The sequence below is a fragment of the Vulpes lagopus genome, chromosome 11 (assembly GCF_018345385.1).
Source record: "Vulpes lagopus strain Blue_001 chromosome 11, ASM1834538v1, whole genome shotgun sequence".
NCBI lineage: Eukaryota > Metazoa > Chordata > Mammalia > Carnivora > Canidae > Vulpes > Vulpes lagopus.
In genome coordinates, this window is record NC_054834.1 from 23,857,397 (window position 1) to 23,876,690 (window position 19,294).

Genomic DNA, 19,294 nt, shown 5'->3' on the forward strand with positions numbered 1-19,294 from the left:
TCTGAAACTTCATGTTAACTGCCTGTGGGTGGAGAACTACAACACACTTGCTCTTTTGTCATGACAATTTGATCTTTTATGAACTGGTTAGCTCTCTTTCCCTGGAAATACGATAAAAATTAGAATGCCAATGGCATGGCTAGGAAAATTTACCTGTGGCAAAAGTGACCTTGACTGCTATCCTGAACTGGGACTGAGAGAAATGTAAATACCTGACGGGAAGCCTAATGTCGGGCTTCCCTGAGTATGGCAACTACTTCCACTGGGCAGACCACCTGCACCTCAGAAGCCGTGCCCCTCCTGTAACAGAGATACTGGTTCCACAGGGAAGGCTTTGTTTAAGCTGGTGTCTTCTCCACCTGCATCATTTTGAGCTTCTCTGTTGTGCCTCAGCCAAGTGGAGCCCTGCCCTGCCGGCAGGCAGTCTTTTGTGTCTTCTTCTCCTGTCTCCTTAGAAGGAGCTGGTGTCAGCTTTAGCCAATGTTAGGTTTGTGGATCTAGTTTTTTTTTGTTTTTTTTGGTTTTTTTTTGTGGATCTAGTTGTTTGGGAGAGTCTAAAAAGACTCCAAATGGGCAATACATGACAAGTAATACTAATAAAGTAAACTTTGGGGTCTTGTCATAATAAAAAAGCAAAGTTGACAATTTCCAAAATGAATAAAAAGAAGTTAATAATACTTTAAAAACTTAGAGTCCATTTACAAGACCTCTGTGTAATGCTGTTGGTAGCCACAGTCATTGTTTAAAGTAATACATTAAATTAAAAAATACAGGGTTTACATAGCAGTTTAGAGTAGCAAATGATTACTGTAAATATTCAAAACTCTAAAACAGCTTGGTGAGCTAGGAAACAAATATTTTAAATGATAGATTTTTTTTTCCTGTTGGTATACACAGGAGTTTGTGCTGAAATTTGGTTTTTAAACTAGGAACTATAATTCTTTAAACAAAATAATCATTTTTATTTTAATCAGGTTATTACCGTGGAATTTATAATAGAAATCATGCTAATAGAGGGTGTATTCATACATGCCTATATTTGCTTTCACACATAAACTACATACACACAGAGAGCAAGTTATTTATCACATTACTGTAACACAAATTAATGAATATGCCTAAAAATATGATGTAAAGACAAGGTCTGATATAAAATATACATCATTTTTTACATGATAAAATCATCTACAACATTTGTATTCTCCTAAAGGTACCAACGTAAAACGCCTTCTTGAAAGACGTGGCATTGATATCATACTCATTTCTTGTATTTTCTCCAATCAAAATGTAATGGCAATACTAAGGCTTTTGTCAGACACGACTCTTACCATCTATACAGTGTATTGTGCATCCTTGAGATTCATTATGTACTGAAGTAGTTTGAGTCTCTAAATTCCAGTCAAACTATAATAAAAACAGTTTCTGTCCCAACTTAACCTGCATATTGGGCATCTTGGCATGTTTGTGCACATTTACTGCTTTCAAATATCGTTATCAGTCACGTGAAAATATTTTTTATTAGTTTAATGTTATTCATAAACTTGAGGAAGTAAAACACATTGCTCACCTGTCAAATGGAAATGACAAATATCTTTTGCCTACCAATATGAAGATTAAAAGAGAGAACGTAAACCCCAAGTGATATAGTAGTTACTTTATGCTACTTCTCCATATTCACCCACATATATTTGCTTTTCTATCTTAAAGGGAATGAAAGTGCTTGCACACAAACCACTCTTACTCAAATTTTCATGTCACATAAGTTAAATACTTGCTCACAAAATTGGTCATTTTAAAACATACTTCTAACATCATTTAAGAAGTAAAAAAATGGTGTTATAGGATAGCTGAAGCAAATATGATCAATGTTCTATGTGAATATTAAGACATTTTTGCTAGTCCTAACAATATTCCTCTTCTTGGGACGCCCGGGGGGCTCAGTGGTTGAGCGCCTGTCTTGGCCCAGGGCGTGATCCTGGAGACCCGGGATCAGGTCCCACATCGAGCTCCCTGCATAGAGCCTGCTTCTCCCTCTGCCTGTGTCTCTGACTCTCTCTCTCTGTGTCTCTCATGAATAATGAATTTTAAAAATCTTAAAAAAACAAAAACAATATTCCTCTTCTTTACCGTATGTCCAGCAATTGTCAGCTGTGATTGTAGGGAGACCAAGCTTAATTCAAGCGTTCAGTATTGGTCACTCCCTTTCAAATGGTAAAGGTTTTTGGCTTCCATTGTTAACTTTGTTTCATTTCTTCAATTGTTCAAAACAGGGCAGAAAGAGACCCACCAAGAAATGGAAAAATCAAATATGAATCCTTCATTAAGTTTCCCTAAATCAGGAAAAGGTTTGAGAAGTGTTTGTTCAGTCCAAGAAAGAATTTTTACTTGAACTCATTATTTTGTTAAGTGAAACTCAGGCTTAGGCAACAGTTTTCTGATTAAGGATCATTTGAACTAAATTTTAATATAGGGGAGAAAATAGGTGTTATGCTTTATATAACATAAATTATATCAAACATATTGTACCATACTACATAGAGAAAGAACCCTTTAAAAGTCTGGAAAATTCTGAATAAAATATCATTCAGCGCTTATGCACTTTCATGTCCTTTTACATCTTATGATAATTTCTCACAATTTTTCCTGGTAACTTTAGAAAGAGCTTTGCATAATTCTTTCATGTGCAAATAAATTACAAAAATGTTGCATGGTGGATATTCTGTAGATTTTGAAAATGAGCTAATAATTGTCAAAAGAGAGGACCTGGCCGCTGGTGTCTTATGTCATGGTATGGAGAATTTTAGATTTGTAATTCAGTCAACTACAAGCAAAAATGCTAAACAGGTATGTACATAATTAATAGTATATGGTTTATCTAGGGAAAATAAATTTGAGTACTGAGAATGCAGTTTATCAGGAAAATAATTATGTAGCATGTGGAATTCATACTTACCAGCACATCTGGCCAGAAACAAGGTCAAAACCTCAAACTTAATGAAAGTACAAATAGAACACTAATCATCCTTCTCTGCTATTCATCTAAATTTGAATGTGCAATATTAAGGAATAAAACAAAATGAAGTTGACTGCTAATTAGATGCCTCCTTGAAACCTTGAGTTTGTCACACCTGCCAACTTTAACTCTGAACACACAGCAATGATAAAGTGTACTTCACAAGAAAATTAAAAATTCATATCATGCTCAAAGCAGGCTATTGGTGTCAATAAGCCTGAAATGAAGATAATATTTAATATTAAGCAGGGGTATAAGAAAATAACTTTTGGATATTGGTTGCAGAAATATACCCAAAGTAGTTAGAAGTCTGATTTCCTGGTAACTTTAGAAAGTTGGTCCCAGGAAAGTGGGACCAAGAGTGTTCCATACAAAGGAAGGACCAGGAGTTGAGTTGCGGTTGACTGCTGATTTGGACTTCAGGGTGTATGCGACCGTGGAAGTTCTGACCACCAGACATGAATGGAACTAGCTGTCCATCAGCACAACAGCTAAGCCTACAGTGTTTCCCTGGAACTTGAGCCAGTAGTAAGCCAGCCAGCAAGAGCCAACATCAGAACGAATTGTAGACTGGGGCCCCGGTGGAAGGCTTGGGATGAGTCAGGTTAAAAAAAAAGGGGGGGGACTCTCCCACTGAAGATGCACCTGCAAATGAAAATAAAGCATTTTCTGGATAATTCAAAAAGGATTTACAAGGATAAGATTAACTTCAAGAAGCTAGACTGTTGATCTCTTTGAGTAATGATGGTGATAGAGGAAGTCTTTCACCAAAGTTTTTTAACTAATCATCAATCCTCAAGGTATTTAGAGCTTTCAGATCCTGTCACTATAGATTAATTCTTCCAGATTAGTTTGAAAAAATTGTTTTCTTCTCTGTCTTCTTTTGCATAAAACAGTTTCTGGTTTTATGAATGCCAACCACACTTAGGTACCTTCATCAGATAGCTTTTGTCAACACAAAAGGATATATGAGAATTAAAGTAACATTTACATTTATCCACTTGAAAAAAAGTGAGTTGCGGTTGCTAAAAATTTGAAGTAATTTCCATGTGCTCATTACACTTGCCATCCATAAATCTGCCTGTTTGTATAAAAGTAACTGGATGTCTTGGCTTAACAATTATGGTTATATGCGCTTTTAGAAATTGAAAAAAACAACACCTCCCTTTAAACTGAATATTCTGTCTCTATCTTGGAGAAGATACACAAGCCCATAATGATAAAAGTTGTAACATGAAATCAAAGGGTTTTTTATCATAAATATTTTGTTTTTGACTTCTCCGCAAAGAACATTGTCAATTATATGGATAAATGTCTTGGGGTGAAAGTGTTCCAGCAGATAGATATACCACAGATACAGAGACACAGTTCCTAGGAAAGTCTGTATTTGAAATGAAATTATTCAAGTGGGTGTTTTCCAGGCCATGCCTACATGACAAAAATATCCACAGAGAAATGGAAAATTCGATTAGTATTCTATTAAAAAAAATCCAGATAATCCTACTGAATAACTGAGGCCTGAAAATCTTTAAGAGTAAATGACTGACAGCTCATTTTCTTCACTGATTAGTGGTGGGAATGTGTTGAGGTGACACTCATTGAGAAGCCATTGTGATTAGGGTCACCCCCGTTAACTTCACCAGCGGCTGGGTTGGAAATACCCTCAGATGATAAACTCTTCTCAGAGACTTAATAGGAATGGAAAATTAGCAATCGAGTGAGGGTAGAAGGAACAGTTCTTCTCCAAATATCTGCCATATAACTGTAACTCCTCCTGTACCTGTACTAAAACCTCTGAAAGTAGTAGAATCTATAAATGCTAAATGATGATATAACTTGAAGTGTGGTCATAATCCTTTGCATTTAACTATAATCATTCTCAAACTGCTTTGATTGGGCATTCTATCTATTTCTATTTATGAATCTCTTTCAGAATTCAGGTAGTTATGATAAAGTGATCAGAAATAAAGTCAACTTTGATTGATTTTGAAGTCACCTGTTAGGGAAACAGTGCTTCCAGTGTTTGGAAGATTTATCTACTTTCAAGTAAAGTTATTTTGAGTCCAGGTTCCACTACTCATTACCTCTGCAACACTGGTCAAGTCCTCAACTACTCTGTTTTTACCTTTATAAATGGGAATAGAAGCAGTGCCTACTTCACTGAGCCCTAAGGACTAAATAAATCATGGATACAAAAAATGCTCAGGGCAGTGTTTGGTTCCTTGCAAGTGCCCAACTAATGTAATGCATTAGCACCCTACCCGGAAGTAGCCGGCTTCCAATTTAGAGCAAAAATGGAACTGTGAATAGAAGAGTACCTGGAAAACACAGCTGTTGGACACTGATAAGGAGGGAGCACATCTGGAATGCACTATGCCCATCATACAGTTGACTACGTTGTCTCCTCCTTGAGCGGCCATTGAAATTCAACTATATTTTTACCTATACTTACTATCTTGATATATAACGTAGTTTCTTTGTTATAGGTGAAAATGAAGTTATTAAATACTTTTAGGGTTGACTTAGTGTTAAAAATTATAAATTATTTAAGAGAGAATATCTCTCGGAATAAGTCAATATATCCTGTGATTTCTAAAAAAATTTCCTCCAAGCATATGAGAATTTGCATGAATAAATATAGCACATATATTTTAGATTTTCTTATATTATTTGTATTACTTGCTTTTATTGCAATCTTATTTGAAAACATGTACAGATAAAGCCAGAGAGACACAGGACACTTGCATGAATGAAAGAACAAAGGAATTTATTTAAGGACCATGTAATTTGTAAATTGCTTAAATTTTAATATATTTATTAGCAGAATATAATGCCAGTTAAAAAGTTTTTTTTTTTAATTTTAAATTGGACTTAATGCTTCCAGCATAAGTTTTAACTGGGATGATTGTAACAAAACCACCATTATATTATAGATGACTAAATTGCTTCTTTAAGGATATCACTAGATATAATTACTGTCTTTATCTCCACTTAGCTATATAGCCTTAAATGAATTTCTCCATTAGTGAAAAATCATTATTTGCATGAGTTGTGTATATTTACTTGCTGACAAATAGCTACCATTTAAACATAATAAATCTTATGTAAAATACCAAAGACTTCCTCTGTCACTCCATCTTTATCCCCACAACACCTCTTAAAGTTTATTAATTAGTTCAAACTTAGTCAAAGGCTATATATTCTAACTATTTGGATAAAGTATAAAATTCTCATCCATCATCCTATGCCCTCAATAATTGGCTTGAATGATTTTTTTCACTTTTTTTTTAACTGAACCAAATATACTAACCACTGTGCTATCATCACATAAAACTAACCACAAACTATTTAAAAAGTGCAGCATAGGACCACTTGATTTTTATTATACTTTGAAAGGCAAACGAAGTAAATCAAGACGAAACAAATCTAATGGCAGTGCTGAAGTGAAGTCCAGCCTTTGAAAAAGGCTTCCTATTAATCACAGACCTGACCTTTTCATTAAGGGGCACTTGTTGGAATCATTGACACGGTTACAGCATTCATATGTGTGAACTGTACTTGTGGTATTCATGTACTGGGGAAGGCGTAGTGAAATTAGATTCTCTCCCTGTAGGGGGTAGACATTGACCGCTATTCAATGCCAACAATTGTCGGTTAAAGTATATCATGAAGAATGACTTTTAAACTGTATGTACTCCACCATCAGTAATGTCAAATGCAATTCTTAAAGAAATATATTTAACTAGAAGTAATTAATTAAACCTTTCATAGCAGCAACTTTATCCAAGCTAAATCATTTCTGAATATACACAAAGGAGTCATCAGGATTCCACCGTCATGGCTTTTAACCCATCAATTTCAATGATGTCCATCTATAATAGTTAGCAAACAAAAACAAAACACTGGCCAGTAGGGAATTATTTAAACAATGCAACAGTGTTCTATCTTATTTCACCTATGTACCCTATATATGTGCATTGTCTTTTGAGACAACAAAGCTTTCCAGACTAATTTAAAAAAATTAAAAAGCCAAAATTAAAAGAAAAAACTCAAAGGACTGTAAATAGATATTATGACATGCTGACAGTCTTTAACCACATCCTTTTTAATACAATGATCTCTGGGCAATATTTGATGGATTGTATTTAGTAATCATAACTGGAATCTTTGTCAGGGCATATGTCTCATGTGTTTATTTCTTACAAAGAACATCATACATTTGAACAGCAAACACATTCTTTCACATTGGCTGACATTCCACCTGAAAAAGTCCACCACAGTTAGCTTGTTAACACAATTCAGGATATATGGTATAAGTAGTAAAAAGACTCCCCATAGCCAAGTAAAAATCAGAGTAGGGGGCTCAAGGAACAGGGCTGTATTTAGATCAAATCTGAACTTGGAGCTCAAATGCAGTTTAACGGTGAATCTGAAGTTGTAAATGCAAAGTAAACGCAAAGTGAAGGCTGCTTTAAACCAAGCATGAAAGACCAAAAAGTCAAAGTTGAGATTTCCTACATCTGGCTTTAATATCTTTTCCTATGCTATTAGACAAATGACCTTTTGTTTTGTCTTGTTTGTTTAAAAATTCATTATCATTGTCATTACTGCTACAACTTAATACCGCTTTTAGTTTTCAGCATCCTTTCTTTGGTAAGAGACTGAGCTGTAGAATGGATTTGGTACGCAAAAATCGCAAGCAAATTCCGCACACTAATGAACAGTGATGGAACAATCCAGTTATGCATAAAAGTTGAATTCTATTTTCAAGCCAAGTATGTACTTTGCACATTTTTTTTTTTTTATCCTCAGAACTGTGACAAAACACTTGCTACCACCATTTCTGACAGCAATAAAGGAGGCTTCGCTCAGAAATAGTGAGTAATCTGCCAGGCTGCAGGGCTGAATTAGCAATGTTATTAGCAGCACATTTTAGTTCTGAGACCTTGTGAGTGAGGAAGTCCCTCGCAGAGTGTGTCAGCTTCAGTGACAGCGCCAGGGCCCTGTGCAAGGCGAAACCGGGGGAAACCCACAGGGTTCCCAACACAGGCTTTTCGCTGGTTCACTTTTGCAGCCTTTGGAGGATTCCCCGAGAGTAAACATCCTTAATTAATTCCCAAGTAAAAGAAGGAAGGATGAATTTTCCACTTACTGCGTTTGCTGTCCTCCGTCCCCGCTGGAGAGAAGGCTGCCTGCTGCTCTCACCTTGCTCCAGGTCGCCCTGGGACCCGGCGCCAGCGCGAGCGGCCGGAGCTGCTGCCTGTGAACGCGCCAGGAGCGGCCCGCGGCGGGGCTGCCCGGACTTGCGGCGGGGAGCGCAGCATCTGTCCCCGGGCTCCGCCGCTTCACCTACACCTGGGCGGATCTATCAGGCTTCATCTCTATTAGAGCTATTTGACTCTGTGGTTTAAGAGGGAGGAGGGAAAAAAAAAAAAAAAAAAAAGAGGCTTGCCGTTGTCACACTTGTTTCCTATTAAAGAGCCTTACGGTGGATTGAGTAATTGTGTACGAAGGTAGTCTGGCTGGCAGATGTGCGCAGCCCCAGCGGAGCCCTAGATTCGAGGCAGATGGGTTGTACCAGGGCGCAAACAACATTGAGAGAGAGAGAGGCGTGATTAAAACAGCAGGCCTCTGTTTTATAGTGCTAGAAGTGGGGTAGCATTAAAGCTCCTGGGAATCGGAGTTCCCCAAATGGTACTACTCTACAGGAAAAAAAATAAAAAATAAAAATAAATTCAATAAAAAAGAAAGATGTTCAAGCTACAAAAGTTATAGGGATATTTATAATATTCACTTTAACTATTAATGAAGGAATAAATGAAGCACCTTTCCCCCAGTACTCCAATTGAACTTAATTAAAACTACTCAATCATGGGTCATCGTGGGTTACTGATAGTGTTAATGTGATGGATTTGAAACAGATCTCCCATTCTGCTATAGAAGCCATGCTTATCTTTTTAATCTGAATTAAATTGCTTTAAGGAGATTTACACTGTCAGGGAGATTGACATTCTGCAATTGGACATTTTTTTTAAAAGATGTGATTGAAAAAGAATCTTCTTGTAGTCATTTCTGCATGCCACACGTGATCTCAAGCACCTTAACACACAGAAATTTTACCGCTTTCTATGTTACCACTCTGACAATCAAAAATATAGAAGTAATCACAATGAATATAAGTAACTTTGACAGATCAGAACTGTTCAATCTATATTTCTATGTTGTTGAGAGCTACTTTCCTTTGTTAAATAATGTGTAACCACCATAATTAATAATGATGACAACTGGGCAGCCCGGGTGGCTCAGCGGTTTAGCGCCGCCTTCGGCCCAGGGCTTGATCCTGGGGACCCGGGATCGAGTCCCACGTAGGGCTCCCTGCGTGGAGCCTGCTTCTCCCTTTGCCTGTGTCTCTGCCTCTCTCTCTCCTCTCTGTGTATTCTCATGAATAAATATATAAAATATTTTTAAAAAATGATAACTGAACAGTTGCTACATGCCAGACAGTAAGCAAAGAGCTCTACATGTGTTATCTCTTTTGAGTCTTACAAGGACACTGTAAGGTCAATGTTATTATAGTTGTCACTTTTTGTTTCCATCTGAGGGAAAGCTGCAGTTGGTCACACATTTGTTATGATTTGGTAGCACAGTTCCATTGGACCTGACTCTAGAATCTTCACTCTTCTAGAATCATGTCAACAGTCTCCATGCAAAATAATTTTTATCCTGCACAAGATAAAATGATTAATATTTATGGGGCACCTGGTTGGCTCAGTGGTTGAGCATCTGCCTTTGGGTCAGGGTGTGATACCGGGGTCCTGGGATCAAGTCCTGCAACAGGCTCCCTGCAGGGACCTGCTACTCCCTCTGCCTATGTTTCTGCGCCTCTCTCTGTGTGTCTTTCATGAATAAATAAATACAATCTTTAAAAAATGATTATCATTGATTTCTAGAAAAATTGGGAATTTTCCTCTTTTATTTCTTTAAGTAGTTCTAAGTAGTCAAATACTCTAGCTTTATGCATCCAAACAGGTAATAGAAATATTGTCCAACCCACTGATAAAAGTCCCATTAAGGGCTCTAAGAATCAATGTGGGTAAGAATGCCTAAGGCCATAAATTTTAAAATAATTTATTGGCACAATTTCTTATAATTAAATCATTTCAGCAAATGTTTCTTTGTATCTCTAACTGGTTTGCAGCAATTCAATGGAAGAAGGAAGAATAGGATTGAAAACTAACGATAAATAAATAAATTCTTAATTTTTAATTCATTTGACAGGTTTACCTAAGTCAGTCCAAATCTATTGTTTGAGTAGTAATTTCTCATTATCCCTTTTATATTTTATCATTTTCCTGTGAATAAATGTTTTACTTCCTCTAATAGAAGTTTATTTTTACTCAGCAGTAAAATCATATTAATGTATGACAAAAAGGGTAAAAGAAACTCATTTAATTCTAGAGACAAAAAGAGAAAATAAATCTGAAAATGAAGTAAGTTATGCTTCCATGAAAACTTTATTTAAATAATGAGAATCTCACATATATTTAAGCTTTTTGCCAAAGATAAACAAAAATAAAACTCTGGTCTTGAATAGCAGCATGGTCTTATGCTATACGCCAGAGCACTAACATACACATTTATAGTCTTCTGACTTCGGGAGTTGATAATAATAATAATGCTATTAGCAAAAATGTCCTTTCTATATTTCTACTCAAAATAAGAGAATAAATATGCTTTAACATGCAAAAAAACACCTAAGGACAGTTTTAAAAGATGATGAAGAGAAATAAATATAAGGTATAAAGAATGGGGAGAGAGTACCAAGAAAAAGACAGGAACAAGGAGTAGAGAAAAAGCAGGTTGTGATTTAAATGTAACCCAAGGGGCCAATGCGACTTCAAGAGACCTAAATGGTTAACAACTACTGTTTGTACATTAAGGAGAGGGCCTTTGAAATAATGTCTGGTTATTTTAGAGTGCATGTTTGTATGTGTGAGGGTTTGGATATCCTAAAGACGTTGTAAGCACACACTGCTATCCAAGTTATAGAAAATATGCTACTGAGAGAATTACAGAAGTACCTGTAGAGATACTGTACGGGAGAGGAATTAATCTTCACCTTCTTTAATTGGATTTAAGTACATTAGGTTAAAGTTTATCTGTGACTTATCTGAAATCTTTTATTAAGAACTTCAGCCAAACATTAGCATTTTCAGATTTCAAAAATTTTCATTGGGAAAAAACCCAAAACTTCTACAGTTTCATGGTTTTACATAAAATGCCATGAATACTTCCATTGTTGATTTTTTTTTAATGTTGGCTAAAAATGGGACATATTGGAAACATCCCAAGAAACAAAGTCCTGGAGAGTTTCCAGTCTAACTTATATACCAAAGTTTGGGTAAGATTTGTAGAACCATACAAACTTTACTATGATTTATTTGTAGATTTATTCACAACCAATCATATAAGCCTATCCTCAAGAGAGTCTTTAAAACCAAATGTTATCTAATTTATGAACTAATGGTCTAAGGCTTGCTATTTTCTTTTTTCTTTAGGAAGGTAAAAATCAGAATTTTCCCAACAACAAACCATGCTGTCGCTCATTTCTACTGCTTGCCACTGGGTTTATCTCCATCATATATACACACAACATCCCCATTAGTTTTACTGATAGTGACTACGGTCTCTGTGGCTATGATATGTGGATGTGATATGTTATTAATCAAATTGTTTCAATAAATTCCAAATGTGATATGCTATTTTCAATTCATCATCAAAATATTTTGTTAAGAAACAATGTACAAATATTTGTCTGATGTATTTGCTCAAATATTTAAGATATTATGTAATTTAAACCAAAATTCATGATGTTTTTAAATTATCTGGTTCAAGATTTGATTCTTTTTTTAAAACATGAGTTTCACTTGGGCCAAGATTTTAAAGCTCAAGTGTTGAATAATTTGAGTTTCAAACTGCTTACTTTTGAGTTTAAGGCAATAAAAAAAAATAAATAAAAAAAATAAAAAAAATAAAAAAACCCTTGTGCTGGGGTACCTGGTGGCTCAGTCGGTTAAGCAGCTGCCTTTGCTCAGGGTCATGATTCTGGAATCCTGGGATCAAGCCCCATGTCAGGCTCCCTGGTCAGTGGGAAGTCTATTCTTCCTCTCCCTCTTCTCCTCCTGCTCCCTCCGCTCCTCCCTCCCTCTCTCTCTCTCTCTCTCAAATAAATAAATAAAATCTTAAAACAAACAAACAAACACCTGTGCTGATCCCTGGTGGCAAGTCACCGTTTCTGAAAAAACAGAAAAACAAAACAAAACAAAAAACCTTTTAACTATAAATACGCTTTATATGGCTACCTTAAAAAATACTCCATATCTTACCATTTTTCTGCCCCATGATTTCAATACTGGACCTTGTTAATGTAATAAATAAAACACACCGAGCTTATTAAAGCATGGGATCAACTGTATCTTCTACACAGAAGTGTTTTTATCTAGTGTGGTTTAGGTGGGTGCAATTATACGTAAGGTGAAGATGAAACAGAAAGTTGTGTTTCTGCTGATTCACCTATTCCTAGAAGATGGGAAAAGTGTTATTCTTTGATTGTTGGCTCATCAGTTCTAAAACGCACCTTGCACTGGCAGAAGAAAAAAGTGTACACCCCAAACCATTAGCATTTCATTAACTTGATCATATTGCTCTAACAGCACAGGATAAAATATCAATAAGATGGGATGCATAGAATTAGAGCAGAGGAAATATTTCTACGAGCAGATCTGAAAAAAATTGTATATAGAGGTTTGTCAATTGAGTGTGAATAATCAAGAATTCAACAAATACTTAGGAAGAATATTTTTCATGAGACTAGGCATGATAGAGTTCTATGACACAAAATATTTCCAGTCCTAGTCAACTTCTTACTCTTATTAGGCCTTAAATATTTTCTTTAAAATGCCCTTCTGTCCAAGGTCAAGAACATCCTTACCAAAATTGTTGCTGTGGCAAAAATGTTAATGATCTAGGAGGACAAAAGTTGCTACCTAGAATATCTTGTTAAATTGTTCTTTATCCTCTGGATTAGTTTAAAACATTAGCTAGTGGTCACTGGAAGGCTGATGTACTATGCTTTTCAAAGGACCAGCTGTATTACAGAAGAGTTTTCTTGGGGAATATAAACAGGCATGTCAAAATTGGAACGTGCACCATCAAAAAGGCTCCAGGTTGGATGAGAGAGTCTTAATAGCATGAATCCCCATGAGAGGTGAAGCCAGGGAAGGATATGCCTGGAAAAAGATAGATCTGTGTGAGGGAAAAATTAGGTAAAGGTTAGAGGTAGGGAATACAGACTGATTTAAATGAAAGGAGGAGATCTAAAAATTATTTCTACCAACTTTAGAATTTTACTTAGGCCAATCCTAGAAAACATGCAAATTAATATTTGTGAGCCAATTAATCCAAATGCTAAAAATAATAAATAAAAAATATATTATTTTTACCATCCTTCAAAATATGTCAGGCAATTTTTAATTCACCTCAACTAATAATAGCTACTTATAAGCTATCACTGATGTAGACTTCATAAAGAAGTTTGCAAGACCTAGTGTCTGACCCCAAGACATTTTACAAACTATTTGAGATGAAAATACACACATACAATAAATTAAATGAGATTTTATGATCAGAAAGAATGATATGGACAATAAATTTAATAAGAAGTAGGAGAAATGAGAGATCAATGTGGGTTGCATGAATTCAGAGGTACGCAAGGACATCGTGTGGTTCAGGAATGATGACAAAAACAGACTATATCAAATAGAGGGTCTGAATAGGGAAATCATGGAGAAAGTCTGGGAGGGGAAAGATTATGTAGAACAAAGAAACATTGTTGGAAGTTTTCTGGTAAGTGTCGGGCATGATAAATATATTTTGGAAAGATTAATTGGAAGGGATTAGAAAAAGGCAAGACAGCCTTTGAGTCGCTGCAATAACTCAGGCACTGCCTTACATTTCTCATTTGTTCATCAGTTTTTGCTCTGCTTATGACTATCCCCCTAGATGTACATACCCTAAGTCTTCCTTACATTCCATTCCCATTTCTAACCCCATGTTCATGCCATGTGCTTGTGGTTCAGTGGAAAGTGTGAGATTTTAAAAGCCTTTGATTTAAATCCTTATTCCATCACTTAATAGTAATTTAACTTCTGCAAATCTCAATTTTAAAAAATAGGATTCCAATCTGTATTTGTGAAGTTTATGTGTGATGAGATCACTGAACTGGAATCTCATACAATGGAATGAATATAATAAGCTTGTGGCTGGATAATTAACGTCCTTCTCTGTATCCCTAATACCCAACTTCATGATTATATTCTAGTTCAGATGTCATAAACATTTAAAAATGTTTGTATATCTTAATATCTCTTGAAATATTTATCAAAAACACAGAAAACTTACTGGATTTAATTCTTTCAGATGGCCAGATGGATTGTTAATGATAATAGTACTAAACAAACAAACAAAACTTTGGATTCAAAAGAAATATCAAAGTTAGAAGCAACAAGACTTCATAGTAATTAGAGATGAATGAGAAGGTTGAATGAAAATCAACTCTACAAGTAACAGGAAAAAAAAAACACTCCACTAATAGGTTAAAAGTAAGATCAATATAGATTCAATGTTTCCTCTTTGTTCAACTAAGAGAAATCCAGAAACAGCTTTCCCAAGTGTGATATGGAATCATTTTTCAAAGAGAGATCTAGCTTTTTTCTTTCTGCTGCGCCATTTTCGGCTAATAATAGATGTCATCTTTAAGGTTCAAAATTGTTGGTGGAATTCTGGTCATTGTTTTTGCGATGACCAGAAGAAAGATTGGAATGGTAAAAGGATCTGATACCAGTTGTTCAGCCCATCTTAAAGGGTAAATCCAAAAGGGTTTATACGGCAATCCTTGCTTATACACTGGCTTCACAACTGTGAGGAAGGTTAATGAAGTCATTTGAACTATGTAGAATATAAATCAAGAGTTTATTACTGAAAAGACAGGTGAATGCTTTGGATAGGAAACTAAAAGTCTCTTAAGGAAGAGACTAACTTAATTAAATAATGATATTTTGAAGAAATAGAAATACTTAAGTTAAAAAAATATTTTAAGGTGGATGCTATAAAGCATTAACTTTAAAGATGAATGAATAAATGAATGATGAATTAAAGTTAGGATGCTAGGGGCGCCTGGGTGGCTCAGTGGTTGAGCGTCTGCCTTTGGCTTAGGTCATTATCCCGGGTCTGGGGTTCGAGTCCTGCATCTGGCTCCCTGCAAGGAGCCTGCTTCTCCCTCTGCCTGTGTCTCTGCCTCTCTATCTCTGTGTCTCTCATGAATAAATAAATAAAATCTTTAAAAATATTAGGATGTTATGTCCATGACGTGGCTGAAAAAAAATAAGTGATGCTGATCTATGCAGTAGAGCAAGTAATAAAGCAAATTAGGAGCATCTAATCAATAAAAGTATTTCAGTCACATACATGTAGACATGTACTTATAGATACACATGTACTTATAGATACATGTATGTATTTGCCTGTCATTAAAACAAAGCTAGATCAGACTAAATTTTTTAAAATTTAGGATTCTGTCAAAAGTCATCTATATGATGATACTCATTTGACTGTATTGATCAAGTCTATCAAAGTTAAAAAAAATTATATTACACAACCTGACATCTATTTTTGAAGAATATAATATTTACCAAATTACTTTGTTATGATGCTTCACTCAAGTATTTTTGTCACATAGGAGAGAGCTGAATGGTTGTATTTATATGACTTGCAAATACTTTCTTCTATTCTGTGGGTCATCTTTTTATTCTAATGATTGTGTCCTTTGATGCATACAAGTTTTGCATTTTAATTTAGATCAATTATCTACTGTTTTCCTCTTCTTGCCTGTGCTTTTGGTGCCACAGCCAAGAAATCAATGCCAAATCCAATGTCAAAAAGCTTTTCTCCTATGTCTTATTGTAGGAGTTTTATAGATTTAGCTTTTACGGTAGGTTTTTGATCCATTTTGGGTTAATTTTTGGATATTGCATTAGGTAAAGATGCAACTTCATTCCTTTACAATAAATAGTTTTCCCAGTGCCATTTACTAAAACACTACACTTTTCCCATTGAATAGGGATTTTGGCACCCTTGTTGAAATCATTTGATGATATATGTAAGGGATTATTTCTGGGCTACTGGTCTATATGTCTGTTGTTACACTCTTAGACACTGTTTTGTTTACTGGGGCTTTGTAGTAAGTTTTCAAGTCAGGAAGTGTGAAATCACCAACTTTGTTCTTTTGTAAGATTGTTCTGGTTATCTGGAACCCCTTGAGAGTCCATATGAGTCATGGGATTGATTTTTCTAGTTCTGTAAAAGACATCATTAGGATTTTGATAGAGATCATGTTAGATCTATAGATGTCGTTGAGTAGTATTTAGATATTAACAATACTAAATCTTCCAATCTCAAACCTGGAATATCCTTACATTTATTGGTGTCTAATTTCTTTCGGCAATGTATTATAGTTTTCAGTGTACAAATCTTTTGCCTTCTTGCTTAATCGTATTCTCAAGTATTTTATTATTTTGATGCTATTGTAAATTAAACTGAAAACACCAGAACCTAGGAGAAAGGTATGGAACAGATTGTCCTTCAGAGCTTCCAAAAGGAAGCAGTCCTCCTGACATCTTACTTTCAGGCTTCTGGCTAACAAATTGTGAGAATATACACAATATCTCACAACTGTGGGAAAATTGTTTTTTAATTTTTTTAGCCACCAAGATTATCATAACTTGTTATAGCAGCCCTAGGAAATGAATGCATTACTTCACAAGTATTTACTCATTTATTCTTTATAACAACTCTATGGATTAGTTACTACTCTTACTCAATCTTATAAATAGGGAAACTGAGGCTACAAGATATTAAATAATTTACCAAAAGTCCCAGAATTGGTAGGGTTGAACATACATGGTAACATTCCAAGTCATTAGAAACAAGTTACATTGCCTCCTTATCTGGGCTAATTTAATAATTATACACATTAAGATGCATCCTAGCTTGACTTGCCAGCAATGACTACCAAGAATGATTGCTAACTCTTTACTTTTTTTACCTTATTCATATTAGAAAAAGATGGCTAACTATACTGCCAGACTTCAGAAATGTTTCCACAAGCTTATATAAAAGAAACTATTTTTCTCTCACCAAGATTTAAAACTTGTCACATAATTGAGTGGAAGTTTACTACAGCACATTTTGATTATACATATTTAGACATTGCTTTTTAAAGAACACTGAAGGAATCTGGAAAAAAAAACTAAAGCAAATGCTAAAAATCCTTTAGGCAGGAAGTATCAGAAGAGTGAAAGCTGGTTTTCATTGTTCAAATAATCATTCTACAATACTTTAACATTTCACAGTGGCATGTTACATATGTCGTTTTATTTATGTGATGGAAAAGTACAGGCAGTACAACCTATTTAGTAAATCCAGATTTTTGTGGAGCAATAATCAAGAACGAACCTCTATTATAATGTGTATTTTGATCCAATCATAAATTAGTTAACTCTTTCTAGTAAGACTTTTAGGAAACTCATCCATTTCCTCATGTCTTTATTTTACCAATAACATCGTTATTAAAAAATCAATTGTTTGTCAACACCTTAGATTACCTATAATATGAGTTTCTTCTTTTTTGTCTTTTTCATTTTCTTTTGCAAAGCCTTTACTCATAATTCCATTTCTTATCATTTTCAGCACTTTTAAACACTGAGAGCATATTGAGTATATGCTAACTATTTTAGCATCAACGTCCATGTAAATTTTACCTTGTATTCTGCTGTTGGTTAGGAAATAAAAGTAACTTTTTTCCAACAAAATGGTTTTTCAACCTTAAAAATCACTACACATACTTTTATGTATCCTACTTTCTCTCATTAATAAATCTTGGCACTAACAAGTATTATCATGAACTAAAATTAAAAGCCACCACTATGTTGCCTAAGTTCGGTAATTTAATGGGGGCTTTGTAAATACAGCATTGTTTTAAGTATCCCTTGTTCTCTCTCCTCACTCAGTTCCCTGCACACACACATAATTTTGCAAAGTAGAGTCAGAAATGCATATCTTTATACACTTATGCTGACAAATAGTTCTCTAGTTAACAGATTTTTATTGAGTATCTACTATATTCAAGTCTACTACATGCAGTAAGATAAATATCAGTTGAACATTATTTTAAGTATTATTTATTTATTCATGAGAGACACACAGAGAGAGGCAGAGACATAGGCAGAGGGAGAGGCAGGCCCCATACAGGGAGCCTGATGTGGACAGGATCCCGGGACTCCAGGAACATGCTCTGAGCCAAAGGCGGGTGCTTACCGCTGAGCCACCCAGGTGTCCCTTAGTTGAACATTATTAATGCTACTCTTAAAAGACAAGTAAGTTGCACTTAAGCATTTAGTAGTTTAAAAAAAATTGTTCTTTAGCTAATTTATTTTCTGAATTTGTAAGTATATTAGGTAATATCTTTAAGTATCCTTTTCTTTTAGTGGTTGATTATTAATGATGCTAATAGTAAGACTTCTTTTTAAATTTTTAATTAGTAAAGCCCATATATAATTATAATTATATGTTGTAATCAAGGCTCTGTTTTTGGCTTAATGGGTTGTTCCAAAGGATCCAAAAAGGTTAATAAGAAATCAGAGACAAACGCACAATTCATCAGTAGTAAATATCAAGAGATGATCATAATATTAAGAAGAACATATATAGCCAGTTGCAATTGCCAATAAGATTGTTCTTCATAGAAATACTTTTAAAAGGCAGTAAATGAGAATATTACATTGGTAAAGATGAACATATTTGTAAAATAAAAATGCCGCTAATAAAAGCATATTCTGTTACCAGCAAATGTGATTATAAAATAATGTTGGTAATTTTATTGCTTGCTTAGCAGGACACTAAGCATGAGTTTTTATTAAAGTGCTGGAAAGTCAAAGCTAACAAGGAGAAAGAAGGTTCTGAATGTCCTATTAGGAGGTTTATTTTATTCGGGGGGACAATTAGAAACCACTTTTAATTCCTCATAATGGGAATCATGAAAAGACATAATCTTTGATAAAATATTTCCCTCTGATACTATAACAAGAGTTAAGAAGTAAGATTATCATCAGTTAAGAATTTTTTCCCAGTAAGTTCGTTAGAGGTAGTGATGGCTTGAGCTGAGGC

The 19,294-nt window shown here is 34.9% G+C and overlaps 1 protein-coding gene across 2 annotated transcripts in view; it reads right to left on the reverse strand.

Annotated features, from left to right (window-relative positions):
- The window catches only part of SEMA3A (semaphorin 3A), a 461,093-nt gene extending 452,581 nt beyond the window's left edge, over positions 1–8,512 (reverse strand). For both annotated transcript variants that reach the window (XM_041723448.1, XM_041723450.1), the window contains exon 1: positions 8,166–8,512. The gene's annotated coding sequence lies outside the window, so the exon portion shown is untranslated. The remainder of the gene's footprint in view (positions 1–8,165) is intronic.
- Between the last annotated feature and the right edge of the window lie 10,782 nt (positions 8,513–19,294).